The sequence below is a fragment of the Pinus tabuliformis genome, chromosome 6 (assembly GCF_031772625.1).
Source record: "Pinus tabuliformis cultivar Carrire ecotype Pingquan chromosome 6, CPIR1, whole genome shotgun sequence".
Classification (NCBI taxonomy): domain Eukaryota; kingdom Viridiplantae; phylum Streptophyta; class Pinopsida; order Pinales; family Pinaceae; genus Pinus; species Pinus tabuliformis.
This window is the reverse complement of record NC_142292.1, coordinates 1,805,313,600-1,805,335,527: the sequence shown is the minus strand read 5'-3', so window position 1 is coordinate 1,805,335,527 and position 21,928 is coordinate 1,805,313,600.

Sequence of the window (21,928 nt, the reverse complement as noted above, 5' to 3'; positions counted from 1 at the left end):
TATATCCAATTTTTTCTTATAGTCATCATTCCAACATAAAGAGACATCCTTCTTCAACAATTTTTCCATCAGCGCGGTGATCTGGGCATAGCCTTTGATAAAATTTCTGTAATATCCCATATGTCCCAAGGTAGTGCGCAGCTGTTTCACGCTCCACGGTGCTTCCAAGTTCAGAATCACCATGATCTTCGCAGTGTCTACCATTAGCCCTTGTCTACAAACCACATGTCCCAATAAGCTCCAAAAAGGAATGCAAAACAAACATTTCTTAAGGTTGAGCGCAATCTAGTATCTTCGACATGTATCCAACATCAAGCACAAGCTCGCTACATGGCGCTTAACAATTACAAATATATTCTAGTCATCAAAATAGACCTCGAGGAACTTATGAATAAATTCCTTGAATGCTGCAACAACCACACGCGAAAAGATAGCAAGCGCATTCTTCAACCCAAATGGCATTATAGTATATTTAAAGTAAACCCACTCAGTCACAAAGTTTGTCTTGCTCCTATCCTCAGCAGCGATTTTGATTTTGTAGTACCCAGAGAACCCATGAGTGAAGGAGTTCGCTTCCTAGCCACTTACATTATCCAACACTTCATCCATGAATGGAGTTGGGAAAGGATCATGCACACAAGCATCATTTAGCTTCCTAAGGTCCATGCATATCCTTATCTCAGCCTTCTGCTTCTTCTCTTGCACCACCATTGGGCTTACCCAATCGGACTCCTCCATAGGCTCAATGATGCCTGCTGCTAGCATTTTGTCTAGCTCTAAGCAGACCTTCTCCTTGTATTTTGGATTTAGGCAGTAAGGCCTCTGCTTAACTAGCTTCATGTCGGGCTTTAGCATGATCTTCATCACTCCCAAGTCTCCGATTATTCCTTTCAAATCCGTAAACTTGGTAGGGAATAAGTCTTGATATTCGCAGAGTAATTCAACGACCCTATCCAGTGTCGTGTCATCCCAATAGTCTCTGATATTCATGAAGTTGGGTTCTACCTTCGTACCAATGTTCACCTGTCTAGCTTTCACTGGCGCAGTTATATCAGGGTTCTCAATCTGTGATCCCTGAACCTTGCAATGTCCTTCTATCTCTGGAATGTTAATCTTCTGCAGATTCTCGTCCTCTTCTTTAGCAGTCAAATTTTAACATTCTAGTGCATGACTTAGCTGAGTATCCCATTCAGGCTATGTCAGGTCTAAAGGATCATGCAGTATCCTAAAGATGGTTGCTTTCACCTCTTGTAGCGCTTCCTCAATACCGTCAAATCCATCCTCAAAACTAAATGTCATCATGAATCCTTCGTGTAGGATATTCCATTCACCTGTCCCATGGCGAAGCTCTATTTCTACATACCAATTCATTGGGATACCATCGAGGGTATGACAAAATCGGTGAACCCACTTAGGTTGTGGCTTTTCTCCATAAGCCTGTGTCGACTTGGCCAAATGATACTTGTTTGTCAGTGGCATCTTAGGCTTCCCAAATCATATTCACCTCATTTTCCTACATTCACGCCAATCATCAAAACTCCAGTTGTGCGTATGCCACCATCTTGTAACCGTAATGCGCAATGCCTAGTCCAAGGCCTAGATTTTTTTTTTTTCTGGCACTTCCCTTTTGAATGCATCCAAAAAGATATCTTCCTCATTTAGTCCATAATAAGTAGGCAGATTTCTTATCTTCCTCGTACAGCTCAGACCTCATCATTTGTAGGTTTTGAGTCAGGGGAGGGGGTAGCGCTCCTTTGTCACGTATCCTAGCTATCAGTGTAAGACAATCTTTTGTCTCATGATCGAATAGAGTGGAATAATTGGATGATGTTTGCATTGGATTAGTGCAATCGTGGGCATAGTTTCGTGGCCCTTCGCAATTGTAGCAAATCAACTATCCACGACCTCTACTAGGTCCTCCTCCACCTCGGCTTCATCTGCACCACTGAAATCCTTTCCATGCCATCCCTTCATTTTGGTCAAGGGGCCGCGTTTTGGCCTAAACCCTATAGGTGGGAGTTCTATCCATTATTAATTCATAACTCCTACAAGTACACACATCATGTCCGACCGATCTACAAAAGTTGCAGAACAATTGTTTCAGAGTTTGGTTATACTTTTGTAACAGGAGGAAGTTATCCATGGCATGTTTTCCGTCTATTTGAAAGATATCACACCACAAAGCAGGTGTCAAGCTAGGGCCTGCTTGAGATTCCAGCCTTAAGGGGATCATTCCTCCTCCTGCAAGGTAATTTGTAAAGATCGAGTGGTGGTCTTTGTCATGACCCTGACTTTTTCATTTCACGCACCATACTTCTTCACGTACCTCTGGCTGACCCATCCTAGCTTTCTTCTATATTTGCATCTCAAGGCACAGATTCTTCAGCTACATATGTATCTACTGAACTCCTAGATTAAGATCTAGCACCAGAGTCTAATGTATCCTCATGGCAATCTACAAGGCCACTTCTTGAGTTGTTATCTTCTGCTGCGATAGTGCACTCCTTAAATGTGGTAGTAGCGAAGCCACAAACCAATCATGATGCTATCCATCTGTCAAATTTATGTTGGCTTCGTGGATCATAGATCTCAGCCTCTGATCTAGTTCCCAACGGATCTCGCCTGGTAGCATCATGATCTCTTTGAATCCCACAATCGACTGTGCTTCAGATTTAGGCTTGCTAAATTTCTTATTCAAAGTTTTCGGGATGTCCACTACTCTAGAATTCAGGTTATCCCTGGAGTACTTAATATACCAGGTTAGTGCACAATCTTACAAAGCACTAACCTTCTTTATGTTATCACCTGTAACACCTTGAGCTTCCTATATAGCCCTTACAAGGAACCAGAATTGGTTCGGATCCTCATTTCCCAAACCTTTGAACAAAGGAAACTTCAATGTGTTTGCCATACTAAATCGCAGTGGTGGTGGTGGTGGAGATAGTACAGGTGAAGTTGGAAGTGATGGTGGTGGAGATGGAGGTGGTGTGGGCAGGGGTAGTATTCGTAGAAATCCCTATCTTATCAATTGAATAGAACTTCGTGGAGAGACCTTTGTTATCCCTTCTTCGTCACTTTGCGGTGGCGAAATCAAGGGGCTAAACTTCAAACACTTATTTCCTTCGTTTCTATAAATTTTTCCACTTCACGTAGTCCCAAACATCAAGGTAACTACATAACCTGTTTTTCTCACAACAGCATTTTAATCAAAGTATTCAGAGATCTTACATACTTACCTTGTGGTCCTTTGAAAAACCGTCGCTCTGCCTCACTATAGCTGATTGAGGTTTTGAGCAAAAAATAAATAACAAATCCTCCTATAATGCGATTCAGCCAATGATCGACGACACGCGCGATCTTATCCTTTGATGCTTCCAACCATTGCACTAGCTCTGGGGTCCAGACAACAGGACTGTCAAGTTTCCACCTTCGTTGGCTATCTTCTAGCTATGTGATCCACTCGTATAGCCCAGTAGGAAAAGAGGTGAAATTTTTTTTGTGGATCTCCTTATACAGGTATTGACCCAAAAACTATTCTTTTGACAGTCGCAGGTTTCTGTTCTCTTACGCTGCGAGCTCATGAATCTTTCTGTCCAACCAGCATTCGATTTCTTTCTTAGTTGGATTCCATCATACAACATCACACATCTCTAATGTAGATTCCAATCCCGACAGCAGAACCATTTGTTGGCTTGTGGGGGCCTCACCTAGGTTCAACGTTAGTTAGCGAAAAAAATCCCTACACCACTAGCCCTTTCGGAGCGTGGACTGAAGTCGCACCTGAAGCAGTATGGGGGGATGCTAGAACCAAGTTTCCACACCCTTGAGATGGATATGATGTTGTTTTATTCCAACTATACCTGCCTTCACGTAGCTTTCCTATCCCTCTATTCTACCCTTCAACATCTTCGCAAAATGTTCCAATCAGCTTCCACGCAGCCCTAACCAGGGGCTCATATGCTTTCTCGCTGCTAGGGCAACGAACTGTGATATTTCCCAAACTACGCTAAGTATCTTACTTATCTTATTAACATATCTAAGTTAGCTTCGCGTAAACATATGTTCTTACTTTCGTTCACGTAACCAATATAGTTATACACATTCACGCATCATATAAGCATTAAAAGTGAGATTCATACCCAATATAACAGAGGTATAATTAGGAAATAAAGACACAGATTTTATAGAATACTTCTCTTTATTGATAATTACATATGCTTACAGACTTGACTCACCCTGGGCACTTAGCTGCAGGGGTCCGCGCACTCAGCTGCAGACTTCTACGCCCCTACACGCTTAGTTGCAGACTTCTAGTGATCTTCACACTCAGCTGCAGAACATCTACCTACACGACAACCGAAAACTTAGACTTCTACTTCAAAGCTATCTCTCATACATCATTGATTCCTTCTTCCTCCATTGATTTTATCTACTTAGAGCTTAGCTCTATTTATACAATCCCATGTTTCGTGGACCATGGGTAGATCTTTTACAACTGACATTACATTATCAAAATAAGGGAAGAGAACCCTATGACTATTTAACATCTATGCACTCTGCGACCACAAAATGTTGTGTCTTTACATTAGGATTACAAAAATTGGACCAAAATATGGGCTTTAAGCCCCAAAACGGCCCTTGGGGGATCCCGCACCCAACGTACACGACAAAAAATCAAGCCATATTATACCACACATTTTCCGAAAGATCATTTTTATTCACACTATGTTGCTAAGATGGTGTTGCAATGATCATTTGCCTATTAAATTCATTCAATGTTAATCTGTTGTTATGAACAAAGGGTGGAAGGAAGCTATCCCATAAACAACATGGCTAAACATTATAGATAAGTATTTCTTGGCAACTACTGTCACAAAAAAGAAACACAAAAACACATTGTATTCCCTTTTTTTCTCCCAGGAAATTCCCTTTGGTTCTATGCATCATTCAACACAAGAATTTTCAATTTTTTGTTTTGATACATCCTAAAACTGTGAATGGTCTAGGAACAAGTACTAAGTAGTCATTTCCAATCTAAAGAACATGTTTTCAAGGCTTTATATATATTGTTAATTCATTATCGAGCAAGTGGTTCTATGATTCTAGCTTGAAGTTTTTTTTTTATGTTAATCCTATATATTTATACTTGGTATTTGGTAGAGACATGAATATTTTTGATGTCCCTTTTACTATGAGGTTAGAGGTAGGTTCGTGTGCCTTTATTGGGAATTGAGGGGTTCCCTAACCTCTTATTCCTCCATCTAGACTGAGGATGCCTAGCTCTTGGAGGTGTTAGGGCACAGACTTAAGATCTTATGAGGACTTCCTCTAACAAATTCCATTAGGTATATCACTTCCTTCTTTCCTTTTTTCCCTTCTATAGTAATGCTGGTGGTAGCAGGTGGTGGGCTCCAGTATTGCAGCAATAATGCTGCAACTCCTGCAACTCCCTTCTTTAATTTTATCAACCCGGTAGTTCGTAACAAACTTGGAAGCGACGGTGCTGTATGCATAAGTACTAGCTCTTGTCGTAGTTGTCACTTGGTCAGCTGGCACAAGTCCACTAGGAGCTTAATACAACTTCTATGAGCTCTTATAAGAATATTTTTAATTGATGGATGAAAGCTAACTCGAAGGAAGCTAATCTATTTGCGAAAAGAGATTGAAAAAATGAAGGAAAACGCAAACCCTAGCAAACCCTAATTCTACCAGCTAGTCCTACTGATGCAAAGGAGAGAATGCAAACTATTGAAAGAGATGCCATTACTTCTATGAAGGTAAAATACATGTGTCTAGACTACCTTAACACCATTCTAGAGAGTTTCACAAAGTTTGGCTATCAGGAAACCTCATTTGTGAGCTTCTACAGGAAGTCTACAGGGGTTCTACAGGATGTTTCAGGAATTTCTATAGGATGTTCAGAAATTTCTACAGGATGTTTTAAAATTGGATTTTGGAGGATGGGTGAGTGAGGAAAGATGCATGAATGGATATGGAGGTAGGATAGGGGCCTAAAGTGGCCTAGGGACTGGTGGATGGAGTGGTGAGAAGGTGTAGATGGCTAAATTGGCTCAGAAAAGGCTGAAACAATGATTGCACAAAAAGGTAGGGTTACGTGGGCAAGAGGATAGATGCGATACAAGAAACCTAGCTAGGAGACTGACCAGATGGCTCTGATGAAGCTTAGGTGGATGAAAGAGTGGTAGAGATGCTCTGCACCGTATACATTCAACTGAATCAACAAAGTCTTGCAAGTAAGCAAAGTCCTAGCTAATCTAATCTAACTAACAATAAAGTGAATGAACAGCTGCTTTATTTGGAAGAGAACCATCTATATTAACTACAAAATGAAACATTTCAGAGATCTGGACACATAACCAACTTCTGCACATGAAAATCAAACACTAGTGATTGCATGGCAAATCAAAATCAGTGTTTTTGTGGGCAGCAAAGTCATCCTAGTCACAGCTCCTGATCCCACTAAGGGAGAGGTGAAACCACGGATGTTTGTTGGCCCTTTTCTTGAAGATTTTTCTGTTAACAACCTATCAACTAAATCTAAACATGAAAAGCTATTTTACTCATCAAAAACAACCTAAATAACAAAACAAGATGTAGATATAAATAGCAGATTTTATTCTAAGAATGCAACAAAGACACATGAAGGTAAACGAAGGAGGTACTGGGCACTTGAGATGGGCCCAACCCCAAGAGCTACAGCATCCTAAGAGAGATTTAGAGTTGGCACAAAGTTGGATTCATCTTTATTGAGCAAGAAATGTTACATTCCAAAAACTGTCCACAAGGAGAACTTGAAAATGTGCTGAAATGAAAAGCTAATCTACTGACTAAAATCGAACTACAAGCTAGCTAACTTCTGCCTACAAAGTCACTACAAAATGACTAACAAAATGACTATCTACTGGCTAACCAAATGAGGCCCTAATCCTTCTTATTTATACAAATTGAGGACCCCAACAATCCTCCTAAACTTTAGGGACTCGGCTGCCCAAAACTTGTAGTTAACAGTAGTCCTACTTGACTTGCTTGGCTACCCTTGCGCTAATTGATTTGGTGGCCCTTGAGCTCCGAGATGATGGTGGAGAATTCAAGGTAAGGGCCCATAAATGAAGGGGACACCCTCCTACAAATCCTTTCCCTTGTTCTCCCACGAATTTGGCTGCGAAGTGCTCATTAAAACCTTCAATTTTGTCTCCAAATTGACCAAAAAGGCTACACAAAGCACACATTAGACTTGTTGGCATAATGGATAACCCAATTCACTCTATTAGCATAAATATAATAAAAAGCATGCAATAAACTAATGAGAATGGTGGATTAAGTCAAATTAGGAGGTTGAATGAGCCCATATAATTATCCATTTTTAGGGCTCATCATCACCCCCCTACTGAAAGTGTTGCTCATCCTCTGAGCAACAAATCTATCTCCCCATCTTTGATGGCCCTGGTGGCCTCCCTGTCATGCTAAGATTCTGAAGTGATGTCCTCTTCTCAGTTATGAAACCATGCTTTTCTCTTTGCTTCTTCCCACTACCTGTGCTCCTTTTCCTAGAGAAGTTTCAGCTTTGGTATGATTGTGCAAGTATATTCAATCAGATGGTGGCAATGGTGGTGAAAGGAGATGAAACCAGTGGAGGATGGAAGAAAAGAGTGGTTTCATTCCTCCTCAATAGAATTCAAGCTTCGAATCCCTCTCCATAATCGATTCTAGCCTGCCCAAAGGTTCTATATGATGTTTTTGGTAGCAATACAGAACTTCCTGTAGAAAGTCCTGTAGCTTCCTGTAGAAGGTTGAACCATGAGTAGAATGTGTCCGATCCCTAAAAAAATGAGTGTTCATGGAGGGGATGGATGTGAGGATGCCTGGGCACTTGGTAGGGACCCTTCTGCTTGTGTTGGGAGGGGCCCCCTTTCCGCATTGTGTTCCTACAACTTGCAACAATTTCCAGGGATTAAACTTGTTTTTTTTACCCTCTCTGTTTCTTCCTTCTTTTTCTATGTGAAATCAGAGATGCAACTAAATTTCCATCACTGTAATTGCCAATGATTAGATCAAGTTGACCTTTTAGCTCTGTCGTTACTTCATTTAATACATCCTCTGAAAATCTTTCCAAGTAAGGCCACACATCAAATCGAGAACCCCATTTTTGCAGAACTCCTTTTTCTGTTCTAAAGGGTACCCGGAGTATCCTTGAATGTTGTGTTCCACCAATTCTTTCAATTCGTTGATTGCATGTTGTACCATAGGCCTCAGGAATCAACCGAGTCACCACAACAATTTCAGGTTTGATGTCCAATCCTTGATGTTTTATTCTCAGCAACATTTCATTCTCCAATGCACAAACTTGATCAAGTATATACACAACTTGTCCACCAGTATTTGGCATTCCTAAAACATTTGCTTGGCCAAAATAACCCTGAGGTGAAAGAATCACAACATTAAAGACCATAGGAATCCTTCCTAGAAATGTTTCTAAAGTGGATGGATCAGGGGCCTGCAGAGTCTCCAAGAGCAAATGAATCATATCCAAGACATGTTTTGCATTGTCTCCCCATCCTTTTTCCAATCCCATTTCTTGTAATTTTTATTCAAACTCTGTATATGGTGTATTCTTGGGGAACTTTTTAAGATGTTCCTCTGCCTTTACCAAGACTGAGCGTAGCTTGGACAAACTTTGTATTCTCTCATTCAGCATCAGCTTCTGGCCTCTATAGCTATGTGCTCGAAGGAAACCCAGCAAGGGCTGGATGCTTTCTCTATCATGGAATAATCTTGAGGACAAATGCCGATTGAGAAATTGAACTCCACTACCAATGGAAGATGGCCATGTTGGGCGAGGAAAAGATTCAAGGAAGGGCTCAAGGTCTAGCTCCAATGCATATTTATTCTTGACACTTTCATCCACAAGGTGCTCCTTGAATTCCAAATATTTAGCCACAGAAATTTGTTCAACAACAAGTTCATCAACATTGACACGGACATAGTCCCACACACTAGGCCTTGGCCATACTGCAAGAACAATCGATGGTGGAAGAATGATGGCCTCCTGTGTCGACCTTAACACATCTCCAAATAGCCCATATTTGAGCGTTTGAAGTTCATCATTCTCTCCCAATACCTCTGTTAGTCCATCTAATAAATGATGAGGCTGCAAAATCTTCTTCCCTTGTGCTACATATCTCTCTTCAGGCTCCAAATTTGATGAAGAAAAACTCGAGCTTTTCTGCTCTGGATGACTTTGCTATACTTTCCTGTAGGAATCTTCCTGTAGAAACGCTTGTAGAGTGCCCCTGCGCCTCTGAGCGAGCCTGATACACAACAGAATCTCGAAGACAGGTAAAAAAACTCAGTGGAGGACAATAGGTTAACCAATTGCGCACACTTCAGTTGAGGATGTGGAAAGTGCAGATGAACAACAGTTCGTGAGTTTCAGCCGAGCCTTCTTTAGTTGCTGCGTGATTTGTGGTGAGGTGGAAAAAACATGTGTTGGCCATGCAGACGGAAGTTCTTGCCACAAATCATCATATTTCCTACCTGTGATCACTCCATCAATCACGTTGAAGGTCAAACAGTCACCATTATTTGTTTCCCAATTTCCTCCTGAGATGGCTGAGCGCACGTGTCTTGTTCACCCACCGAGTGTTGTTGAACTGGATGAGGGTGGCTAGTTAGCTGGCCACCGATTTTTGTAATCCCAACCATCTCATTGCTCATGCTGTTTCCGAATTACATTCATGCAATCAGAGGAATGAGTTTTAGTCACGTACCTGAAGTCAAATGGTTGTTGTGAGGTGCTTTTTGCTGCTGCATGCATCTGTTTCAGTGGTTGCATGATGGAACCTTTGTGCTATAAGATCTTTGCTATCTGATGTGTGGTTATTTTTCTTGTGCAGGTATCCTCTAGCCGGATCTAAGCTGCAGGAGTTCGTTTCCACGTTCAGATCTGCACCCTCAAGCTGCTGCTGCTGAATTTTCACAGGACCAAAACTTGTTTTCGCCATTGCTCCCGAATGATAGATCGGATCAATCTGAAACTTGCTGAGCATGTTACTATCATCATGATGCACCTCCCATAGAAAAATTGCGATCAATGGATGCACAGATTTTGAGAAAAATGGAAAATGGCTGAAGATTTCAGAGATCAATTTCTCGGAAACCGTGCATCGGAATTGGCTGAAACTACTTGGGTTGGTTACTATCACCCATATGCATCTCCCCATTTAACAAGTTTTGAAATGGATGCACGGATACGGAGAAAATTCAAAAATGGCTGACGGTGACGGAGGCGGATTTCTTGGAAACCGTGCATCGAAATGGGCCGAAACTGCTCAGGCATATTTCCATCACCCGTGTACAATTCCCCGTAAAATGGTTTTTCAAATGGATGCATGGTTTTCACGTTAGTGCAAAAACAAATTATGTTCTATGTATTTTTTCTTCAAAGCATTCTGCAAGTTTTTGCATGGAAAGAAAAGCTTAGCTTGGGCTCTGATGAAGGCATGGAGATGATGGAGGAGGAGTTTTAAGATTGCAGGAGGACTTCTGAACCATTGCGGAAGCTATCGTGTTCGCCAAACTACTTTTTTCAATCCATTTTTAATTTCTTGTAATTTCTACAAGAACTTCCTGTAGAAAACACAGTTTTGAGGAAAGAAGCACAATGACATGGAAAAAATGATGGAAAAGGGTGAGTGATGGAAAAATGGATGTGTGCAGGCCTCGTGGACATATTCCTAGCCTTCGGGTCCTCTTCGGAGATCAATTTGGCTTTTTTGTAAGCTTCCTATAGAAGACACAGAACTTCCTGTAGAAAACACAGTTTTCATAAAAGAAGCACAATGAGGTGGAAAAAATGATGGAAAAGGGTGAGGAATGGAAAAATGGATACTTGCAGGCATAACCAATAGATTCCAAGCTTTAGATTCCCTTCCAAAATCGAATCTGGCTCGCTTGAAGGTTCTACAGGATGTTTCCTGTAGAAGTACAGAACTTCCTGTAGAAGGCACAAAAATTCCTTTGTCTTTGTTTTGAGTGATCCTGCTGACCTGCAATGTCCTTCTTGCAACCTGCAATTATCCAATGGAAATTAGGTTTATTTTTATTTCTCTTTTTCTTTTTTCTTTTTTGAAAAACAACTAGGGCGCCTCATGGAGGTTTTCACCCTAATTTCTTGCCTTGGGTGCCTCCAAGGGAGGTTTTCACCCAGAGATCTTATTCTCTTTTCTCTTTTTTCCCAATCCATTGACCGCCCGATGGAGGTTTTCAATCAATGAGCCAATCTAAGGCACCTCCGAGGAGGTTTTCACCTTAGATTTTTATTTTCATCTTATTTTCATTTTTTTTCTTTTTTCTTTTTTTTTTTCTACCCTACCCTACTTGAAAAACAAAATTCTTTTCAAGTATAAGAATACTTCCAATGGAGCCATGTGCACATAGAGATTAGAGATAAAATGATGTGGCGGCTTGAAATGCATGCTTTGACTGCTATCCGGATTTCAAAGACAAAATGATCTGACTTTGAAGGGATCAAACATAGCTGAGGAAGAGAGTACTGCTGCAACTTAGTGACCGTCTGAAACCATATCTCAATATAGCTCTGATATCCTTGGTCCTTTTGCTGATCTGGATCATTCTCCATATCTTCTTCTATCATGACCTTCACATCTTCCTCTTTGTGCTGATTTTTCTCTTGACTACATAGAGGGGTTGATGGTACCCATGAGGGAGCTTTCTTGATTTCTGCTTCTGATGTTTTCTTTTAATCAAGTGTAGCCCATAGAGCTTTGATTTCCTCTTTTGAATCTTCTTTTGCCTTTGGTCCTTCAATGTTGTCAATGTAATCCCTGCTTTGCAACACTCTTCCTGAGCTATGGTGAAGATGATTGAGCTCAAGAGGAGTCATTTGGACATGTTGTGTCTCAGCATTGCAATTGTGTTGAGCTGCTCCAATGGGCAGGTTTGGGAATGGTGGTACGGGTAGCTGAGTGGGGGTGTATATCTGAGATGGATGTGGATGGGGTTTTGGTTGGGTAGGAATTTAGGGTTTCCTTGGTGGAGCAGGAGGCGATGGTTGTGGATGAGCAGATGGTGGAGGAAAAGAAGTGAGAGGAGTGTTGTATTGGGGCCTCCACCCCTGATGAGGTGCATTCCACTGAGGCTGTGGCTGAGCATAAGACTGAAATGGATGAGCAGCTGGTTGGGCATAATATGGAGATGGATCCGACCAAGGAGGGGGTGTGGACCAGGAAGGATGAGCAGGGGTTTTATAGACATTTTTGTGCCTTACAACTCCAAGCATGAAATGTCCATAAACCAAGGGCTCCTAAGTCCCTAAAAGTGTTGTTCTAACCCCTAAAGGAACAAGGTCAACATATTAGAGCTTCTCCCAGAAGTTCTCCACCAGAAACTACTCAGAATTTGTCAAAACAGGATCATTTCAGCTGCTCCACTGGCTAAGTGCATTGCAATGCACCTAAATACACTGTGAGGGTGCGTTGCATTTCAAAACTCCCTTCTGTAGGGTGTGATGGGCAAGAAATGACAAATGGCAGTGTAATTCCGCGAGGTGGAGAGGCAAAGGAAGCTTCTAGAATCTTCTCCTATGACACTTGCCTCACTGAATTCGACCAAGGATGAGTAAGAGGCCCTCAGTCTCCAAGTGGAAGCAAGAACTGACAGAGAGAAGACACTAATCAAATCACAAGCTGAGTCATCCTCCTTACAGATATCTATATATGGATCCCTCATCCCAGAGACCGAGAGGCTGGAATTTTGCATATTGTAAGGAATTGTTGTTGGTTTCTAGAGACAAACATCAGATTGTTGAGTGATTTATGCTTTGTTTGAGGTGAAGAGGGGCTTCTTTGCTGGGAGGTTGATGCTGGGTCAGAACCACTGGTTGTAACTCCTCCTGGATCTTTTATTGTTTATCAATAAAAACTATTTGAGTTCTCCTCCATGCTTTTGTATCATTGATGCTTGTTACATTTGTATGGTTAACTTAAATCTGATCCTAAGTTGTTTATGAATATAGATCCATGTCTTTGTATAGTGTTCTCCTTCTGTGATCTTAGAGGTACTTTGTGAAGCTAGGCATGCAAGGGAGCAGGTAGCTGGAGACTATCAAAGAAGAGAGGGATTGGATCAAAGGATTAGCGCAAGACAAAGGTTGGTTCTTTCTATTCCTCTCTCTCTATAATTCATAAAGGAAATACAAAAGTAGTTTTTCTCTGTTTGTTTCTAAGGCAGCTTCACACCTTAGTGGGATAAAGCAGTTATAAATAGACACTTTTCCCTGTAACAAAATGGCGACTCCACTGGGGAATGTCTGATTAGTTTGTTTGTGTATCATTCTTTGTTGTTTGTTTCATAAACTTATAAGTAGCTTTCGAACCGCATGTGCCATAACAAATGCAAAGTAGATAACTGCTGCTTCAATCCATTCACTGGATCTGTTTATGATTTAAACAACTGATTCACAAACTATCTGATTGCCCTTGTGATAGCTCTTAGATCCTCCTTAGATCTACCCCTGATTGTTGCATTACTGATTGCTTTTTACTCGGCCAAAAACCAAGGACTGAACTGCAAATTGTGACCCAGAACCGGACAGAGTCTCGTTTTTGGTCCAACGCAGGTACTGTTCAGAGATCCTGAATTTCAGCGCACTTCCTGAAGGGGCAACCTACGCTGCATTTCAGATTCTCTGTGTTACAGGTGCGCTGATCAGACTAGCTCTGTGCGGCTGTGGTTCTTGTGCTTCATTCTTTCCAGTTCTATCCCTGAATTTTGCTGCCTATGATCAGTATATGTCTGTTTGAAACCTCTTTTCCTTGTTGTTATTCCGCCTCCTTTGTACAAAAGAACTGTAGATGTTTTTATGTGTTTATTGAGTCGTTTACAGTTTTCCTTTGCAAAAGTAGAATAGTCGTACTGTCGTCCCTTGATTTGAATCTGTCGCAAGTTTCGATTTCGATCATAGGAGAAAGTTTGATTGCTATTGATGGTCGATTATACTATTACTATTGCCTTTGGTCTGAATTTGTGATTTTCTAGTGTTAAGAACAAGTGTTCATTTCAAAATCATAAGGTGTCGTAATCATCTCTGTTTTTGATTTCGAAAAAGAGCTTGTTTATATTTGTCGCTTGAAAAGAAATTCAGATTTGTACATCAACTTTATTTTTAGCATCAATACTAAGAAAGTCGAAAACAAATACATGCATGTGCATTTGCATATAGACAGTCTGTTTGGCTTGATTTAGGAAAGTGCATTTACAGTGTGCTCTTTGCTCTTTGTGAAAAGATTCTGTCTTTCTTTTCCCCTAGTAGCTAGGATTTTCATTGCACAAAAGAGATAAAAGTTTGTTTATCATCTTTACATTGCATTTTAGGAATTACATCTACATCTCGTGGTGAACCCGAAAGGCAAACTTCATAAACAAGATCAACTTAAAATAAATTCAATGAATCTAACAACGCTTTGGAACTTAACGCACAACATTTAGAGGTCTAAGCTAGAGACGTATTCCGGCGTCGTAAAGCCTGGTAACTGTTGTCCTCACTGATGGTTGGTTGATTCCTCCACTTTGAGATGATAAGTACCAGTACGGACTTGTGCTCCCACGTACCGTCAAGTATATTTTGGGAGACCCCTATAGGTTTAAATCCTTTATCCTTAGGAAGCTGTGTCTGCCACCCTATCGATCGCAATGCACTGAACACATCATTCGGGAAGATTGACTGCCGTACTGTAAAAAGTATTATGCAGTTTTGCGATTGGTTTGGTACTCCCTCTACCTAGATCTCCAGAGTAGTCCCTTTCCTTCCTTTTCAGACTCCTTAACGGAAAAGGTCCATCTGAGCACTTGTCACTTCAGGCTCATTAAAAATCGAAGGAGACTAGAGTCATCTTTTGTTTTTTCTTGACTCTTAAAAACTGAAAAAACAAGTTGTGTCAAAGCATCTAAAATTCATTTAATTCGGAAACATACATCCCCTTTATTTTAGTTGATCGAGTAATCTTCAATCATGGAAGAAAGTCAATTGAAACCCCATCGTTCGCGAAGGCTTACGAGTCAATCGTCTTTGTCTCCGGAATCGAAACCAGTACAGACAAAGCGAACTCGTTTAACCGGTTCCAAATCTCCTATTAAAGTTAAAACAAGTGTTCCAACGACATCAGAGACTCCGGTTACTCCAAACATTTCTGGAATCTCTGCCTCTACAGAAGAAGTTCAGCAGCCACAGAAGGACAGTGATACTGATCCTTGTCTGAGAGTAAACACTTGTGTTACCGAGCCAGTTCCATCTAAAAACAAGTACTCCAACGCAATTTGGAGTCGGGATCGTTCTATATCCTTCTTCTTCGGAAGTTAGTCTACCACCAGTGGAAGCTCCTGTAGAATCGCTAGGTAATCTTTTGGATAGACTACAAATGTCTGAACAACCGTCAACATCTAGGACTATGTCATCTGACACAGCGACGACAGAACTCCCTGCTATCACTCCGACAATGTTCGTCGGTATACCATCTGTTCCGACTAGCTCTCAGCCGCTAGAAGGAGCCCACTCAGGGGCTATTTCGACAGTATGGTCCGTTCCTGTTTGTTCATCCAGAATAATATCCGGAAACTCTTATGTTGAGTCTCAACAAATTGATCCATTTGGAGGTCAATTTGAGCAGTCCGGCCCCCAAGGGCAAAAAATTCCCTTGAGTTCTGGATTACCACCGTATGGGGGGTAGTATACCCTTTCATTATCCCCTTCAGGAGGATATCCATACGGGAGTTCACAACAACATTCAGGTTATACTGGAATTACCTCAAGCGGTTGGGTACCAATGCTACCTCAACAACCAAGAGTTGTATATTCGATGCAACAATGCTTACCTATGTCAAATATCCCAACTACACCAGCTATTGTGATGGTGTCACAAGTTCAAGCGCTGCCTGTTGTATGCCAACCTCAGGTTTCTCAGGTTGTAATGCAACAGCCCCTTGACCCTGCGACTCAACCACAATCGCCGACCGCTGGAACGACACGGGTTCAGACGGGTACAATTACCCCTCATCTTGGTCAAACTGTTAGTATCGGGCAACAGCACATGGCTTCACAACCATGGCTGGTGCAATACCAACAACCGCAATTCCAACAAGTATACCAAGGTTCTGAGCAACAAATCTTTGCTAACAGTGGACAACGGTACATTCAAAACAGTCAAAATCAACCATTTTACAATGGTCATGCCCACCAACCTTACCAAACATACTAGCATCAAATGCATTATGCCGGTATGCAAAGACCAACTGCTCAGGCAATCCCATCTTACCCTAGGTATGCTTCACCTAACTTGAACCAACAGTTACCCTTTGTGGCAACTTTAGAGTTACTTGATTTAAATTGGTTAACAAACGATCCAATTGCTTACGCCCCTTGGTGGCCAGCAATTCCGCATAAACTTCCATCAGATATTCCTAAATTTAATGGAAATCCGGGTGAAGATCCATCGAATCACGTGATGACCTTTCATCTATGGTGTTCATCAAACACCCTAAATGATGATTCGATAAGACTTCGCCTCTTTTAGAGGACGTTAACGGGTCCGGCGGCAAAATGGTACATCGAATTGCCTAGAGCTTCGTTCGACAACTTCAGTACCTTAGCCACAACCTTTTTAACCCATTTTCAATTACCAATAAGGTACAAAACGGGAGCAGAACTTCTTACCAATTTCAAACAGACAACGGCCACTCACATATCTGATCATATGCGTGAGTGGCGACGTCATCGTAGAATGGTAAAAACGTATGTCCCTGATCAGCTGTTAGCTGAATGGTTTATCAATTCATTACTGCCTTCCATCACGGAAGATGTGGCAAAGGGGGGAGTCGTAACAGAAGAGCAAGTTATTGCTCGTGCACAATATCTGGACTTGATTTACACTTAGTCCAGCACGCTCTACGATAAAATACCTGAGGCCCCTAGACCGGAATTCTCAATTCTTCCTCCTCCTAAATCAAACAATGACTCTCATGTCGGCGATGGCGTGATTGGCACGACAGACACGAAATCGACAAAGGCTACATCCAAAAAGGCCCGTAAGATTTTAGGTCAAAATGAAAAAGACGAACTTCTCACTTCGGAAGTAAATGCCATATCGACAGATAAAGGCAAAGAAACCAAACAACCAGGAAGCAAGAAGAAAGACAAAGAGAAGAAGAAGAAACAGGAGGAATCATCACCTGAAAAATCTTCTTCAAACCGTCTTGGAGATAGGAAACCAAAAAATCCATGCTTTATATGCGATGAGGATCATTGGACCACGAATTTTCCACACAGGGCTGAGCTTAAGAAATTCTTCATGAATTCGAAAACCTCTGCAGTGTTAACTGATCCGTTTCCAAATCCAGGAACAAATCTGATTGAGAGTGGAAATGCTTCCCCGTATCAAGTGCTAATGTTGTCGGTTTCAAAACAGCAAAATGATGCTTTGATATCGACAAGGAACAAGGATTATGGGAATCCACAGCTGTCGAACAACAAGGATAAAGATCAACCAAGTAGTTCGACAACGACTTCGACAACGACTTCGACAGAAGTCGTGCCACCCACCATTCCTGAATTGACGATAAAACCGCCAAAGGGAGTGGTACACAAGTCGACATTTAATCCCCGCGCTAGAGTGGCACAGCATTATAATATAGTGGAAGATTTGGCGCAATCGCCATCTGCTATGTCGACTCTTGAAGTACTACAAAATTGCCCATCCCAAAAGCAGGCTTTATTATCGGCCATTGGTGGGATTGACCCAACGGATTCCAATCTTGTATCCTTCGATCATAAAGGATACGATCCTCAATTACCAGCTCAACTAGCTTTCCTTGTTCAAGTGAAAGCCCTCAACAAAACTGTTCATCGCACGATTATTGATGAGGGGGCATCTACATGCATTATGTTGATGAGTTGCTGGAAGACTTTAGGATCTCCAACCTTGTCGCGATCTTCGACGACATTAAAAGCATTCGACGGAAGGACATATACCCCATATGGTATCCTAAGTAACTTGAAAGTCGAACTAGGAGGGAAAACAGTAGAAGTAGATGTTGAAGTCATCGATGGGAATCTTGATTACAACATCCTACTAGGAAGACCATGGATATATGCCATGGCAGTTGTTGTGTCGACCTATTTTAGAAAGATTGCATTTCCCTTTCAAGGACGGATTACAATCGTCGATCAACAAAACTTCCTCCCCAATGGTTCTCAAGTTACTAGAAGCATTCCCATGATCCATGGAAGCCCCCATTCGCTTCAGAATATCAGAGTAGGCCTACTAAAAGATCCTATACTAATGGGAACTTTCGCTCTTCCACCTCCAATCAATCTGGCGGAAGTAGCGTCGATAGGAACCTGCAACATGATATCTTCTAAAAAGATCTCAGAAAACGATATCGACATGGATCATGCAATAGTTTTGCCCCCAAGCCCAAAGGAAATATTGTAGCAATCAATGTTCCTAGCATGGGAGGCAAACCCAAATCAACGCTCATCAAGCGTTTGGATAAATAGGTCTAGAGAATATGGTACCCCTTCAGATCCTTGGTTGCGAGTGCATATCACCGACGAAGGAATTGTCCAATCTATGGTAATTGAAGGGACACCATGGAATGATTCCCACCATCGTTCCCTTCTTCCGGATTGTGGAGAAGATAATCAAGATGACCTTTAACATCCTTCAGTTTTTGAATTCCTATCAAATACTGTAAACACGATGGATCTCGAGCGAAACTTGTCCAATATTGAAGAGACTATCGCCATAAATATCTCGACTAAAACAGATGTTGTAGAGAATATTCATGTCGGCAAATGTTGTTCCCCTTCAGAACTAGAGATATATAACGCTCTTTTTCGCGAATTCAGAGATGTCTTTGCTTGGTCATATGATGAAATGCCAGGCATTGACTCGAGTATCGTTGAACACGAAATTAAGATGTATCCAGATGTCAAACCAGTACGACAACGGCTACGGGAGGTGCACCCCAAGAAAGCCACTGCCATTAAGGCAGAAGTTGAAATACTTCTCCATGTTGGTTTCATCTACCGAGTTCCTCTAACCGATTGGGTATCGAATATTGTCCCTGTTATGAAAAAACAAGGAATAATTAGAGTGTGCATCGATTATAGGGATTTAAATCAAGCTTGTCCAAAGGACAACTACCCTACACCCTTCATTGACCAGATAATTGATGAATGCACCGGATGCGAAATCTTTTCCTCATGGATGGATTCTTCGGGTATAATCAAATAAATATCCACCCACAGGACCAGTCAAAGACTTCATTTATTTGTCTGTGGGGCACATTCGCATATCGAAAATTACCCTTTGGTTTAAAGAACGCAGGGGCGACTTTTCAGAGGGCAATGAATTATGCCTTCCATGACATCAAAAACATCATTCAACCATACCTCGACGACCTTCCGGCTCATTTGCGAAAGCGGACTGATCACTTGCAGCATTTAAGAGCGATATTTCTACGTTGCCGACACTACAAGATACGAATCAATCCACACAAATGTGTATTTTGCATCAGTTCTGGTCGTTTACTTGGCTTTGTAGTCTCGAAGGACGGGATTCATCTCGACCCATGTAAGGTCCAGGCAATCATAAATTTGCCTCCACCTTCGAATTTGATTCAGATTCAGAAACTCCAACGGAAAGCGAACTTTCTGAGGAGCTTCATTCCAAATTACGCCGAACTTGCTAAAGGTTATACATGTCTTTTGAAAAAGGAGGTACCCTTTGTCTGGGATCAGGTTGCGCAAGCTTCCTTTGATGCTTTAAAAGATTCCCTAATGAAAGAATCATTAATGTATGCCCCTGATTATCAAAAATATTTTAACCTGTATCTGGCTGCAGCGGATATGACCATCGCAATGGTTTTAGTTCAAGAAGTCGATGGAATTGAACATCCTATATATTATTTAAGTAAAAACTTAAATGATACAGAAAGCAAATATTCTTACGTTGAAAAGCTAGCACTCGCATCTGTTCAAGCGATACAGAGATTTCGACACTATATCCTCTTTCGAAAAACTACCATTCTGTCAGATTGTAACCCCATGACTTATATACTGTCGGGACAGTTGCTGGGGGGCAAATATTCAAAATGGATAGCAATCCTACAAGAGTTTGATCTGGAATTTGTAAAATCCAAGTCAAAGAAAGCTCTAGTTTCGCAGAATTATTGTGCGATCTCCCATCGTCGTCCAACGATGACACATCAGAAGAAAAAATCGTGGATGAAAGTTTGTTTCTGATATTTGCAAGCAATGAGTGGTATGGAGATATAATCATTTATCTCCAAACTCAAAAATACAGGCCAAACACCTCCCACTCCGAACAAAAACGTATTCGATACCAAGCAAAAGACTACATGATCGTCGGTGATACACTCTACCGTCGTGGTATCGAAACAGTTCTGAGAAGGTGCCTCACCCATGAGGAGGCCGAAAAAGTCCTAAATGCTTGTCATTCAGGCGCGTGTGGGGGACATCAATCTGGATATGCTACGGCACAAAAAATCTTACGAGCAGGATACTTCTAGCCAACAATGTTCAAAGATTGCATAACCGCAGTCAGAAGTTGCCATGCTTGTCAAATTTTCGATAGCAAAACCAGAAGACCACCCGCACCTCTGCAACCAATAGTTGTTGTTGGCCCATTGGCCAAATGGGGCATCGATTTCATGACATGTAACCCCACCTCGACCGGGGGGCATGGGTACATCATAGTCGCAGTTTACTATTTTACCAAATGGGCCGAGGCGATGCCTACATTAGATAATACTGGTGAAACAGCTGCCCTCTTCTTTTTTAATCATGTAGTCGCCAGATTCGGCGTGCCGCAGGCTATAGTCACAGATCATGGATTGCATTTTCGCAATCACATGATGGTCGAATTAGCTGCCAAACTAGGGTTGTCTCACGACAGCTCTACTCCATATTATCCGCAAGCCAACGGACAAGTTGAAGCAATCAACAAGGTCCTCAAACGCATGCTGCAAAGGATAATTGGAGTTCACAAAAGAAGATGGCACCTAATCCTGTACTCAGCTTTGTGGGCTTACCGAACGTCGCTAAGGAATGCAACCGGGTTCACACCTTTCCAATTGGTATATGGCCTGGAAGCAATCTTACCAATCCAATGTGAAATCTCGTCTCTCAAACTCGCAATTGATCTCCTCCCCGGAACTTCAGAAGAAGAAGCTTGTTTCTTGGAATTAATCCAATTGGATGAAACCCGTCGTGATGCCGCTTTGGCTAATGAAGCCCATAAGAAACGAGTCAAGGTGCAGTTCGACAAAAATGTCAAACCCCGTGTCTTCTCAGAAGGTGACTTAGTCTTGCTTTACGACCAAGAATCCGATAAATTAGGAGCAGGTAAATTTAAGTCTCTATGGATGGACCCCTATATTGTTAAACGAGTGTTAGCAAAAGGAGCCTACGAGTTAATGGATTATGACGGAATTCCGCTTGCACAACCTCGTAATGGGTTGTACCTGAAGCGTTACTATGCATAATGGTAACCTGTGTGCTTTTGTTATATTTTTGTTTTCACTAAAGCGTTTATTTTGGTCAAGTAATCCACTTTTTACATTTTTTGCAGATGTCAAACCTATTGGAGTCATGTGTTGGATATGCCGACGGAGCGAGTCGTAGTTCGCGGAACCTATCCTCCGCAGCCTGGGCCATTTTTGATCCAAGCGGCGAGTTAGTAAGTTTCAGAGGTGTATGTATTGGTCGATCAACGAATAACATCGCTGAATATAGCTCATTGATAGAACTTCTCTCTGATGCCATCACCCATGGTATACACCGACTAATTGTCAGGCTAGACTCACAACTCGT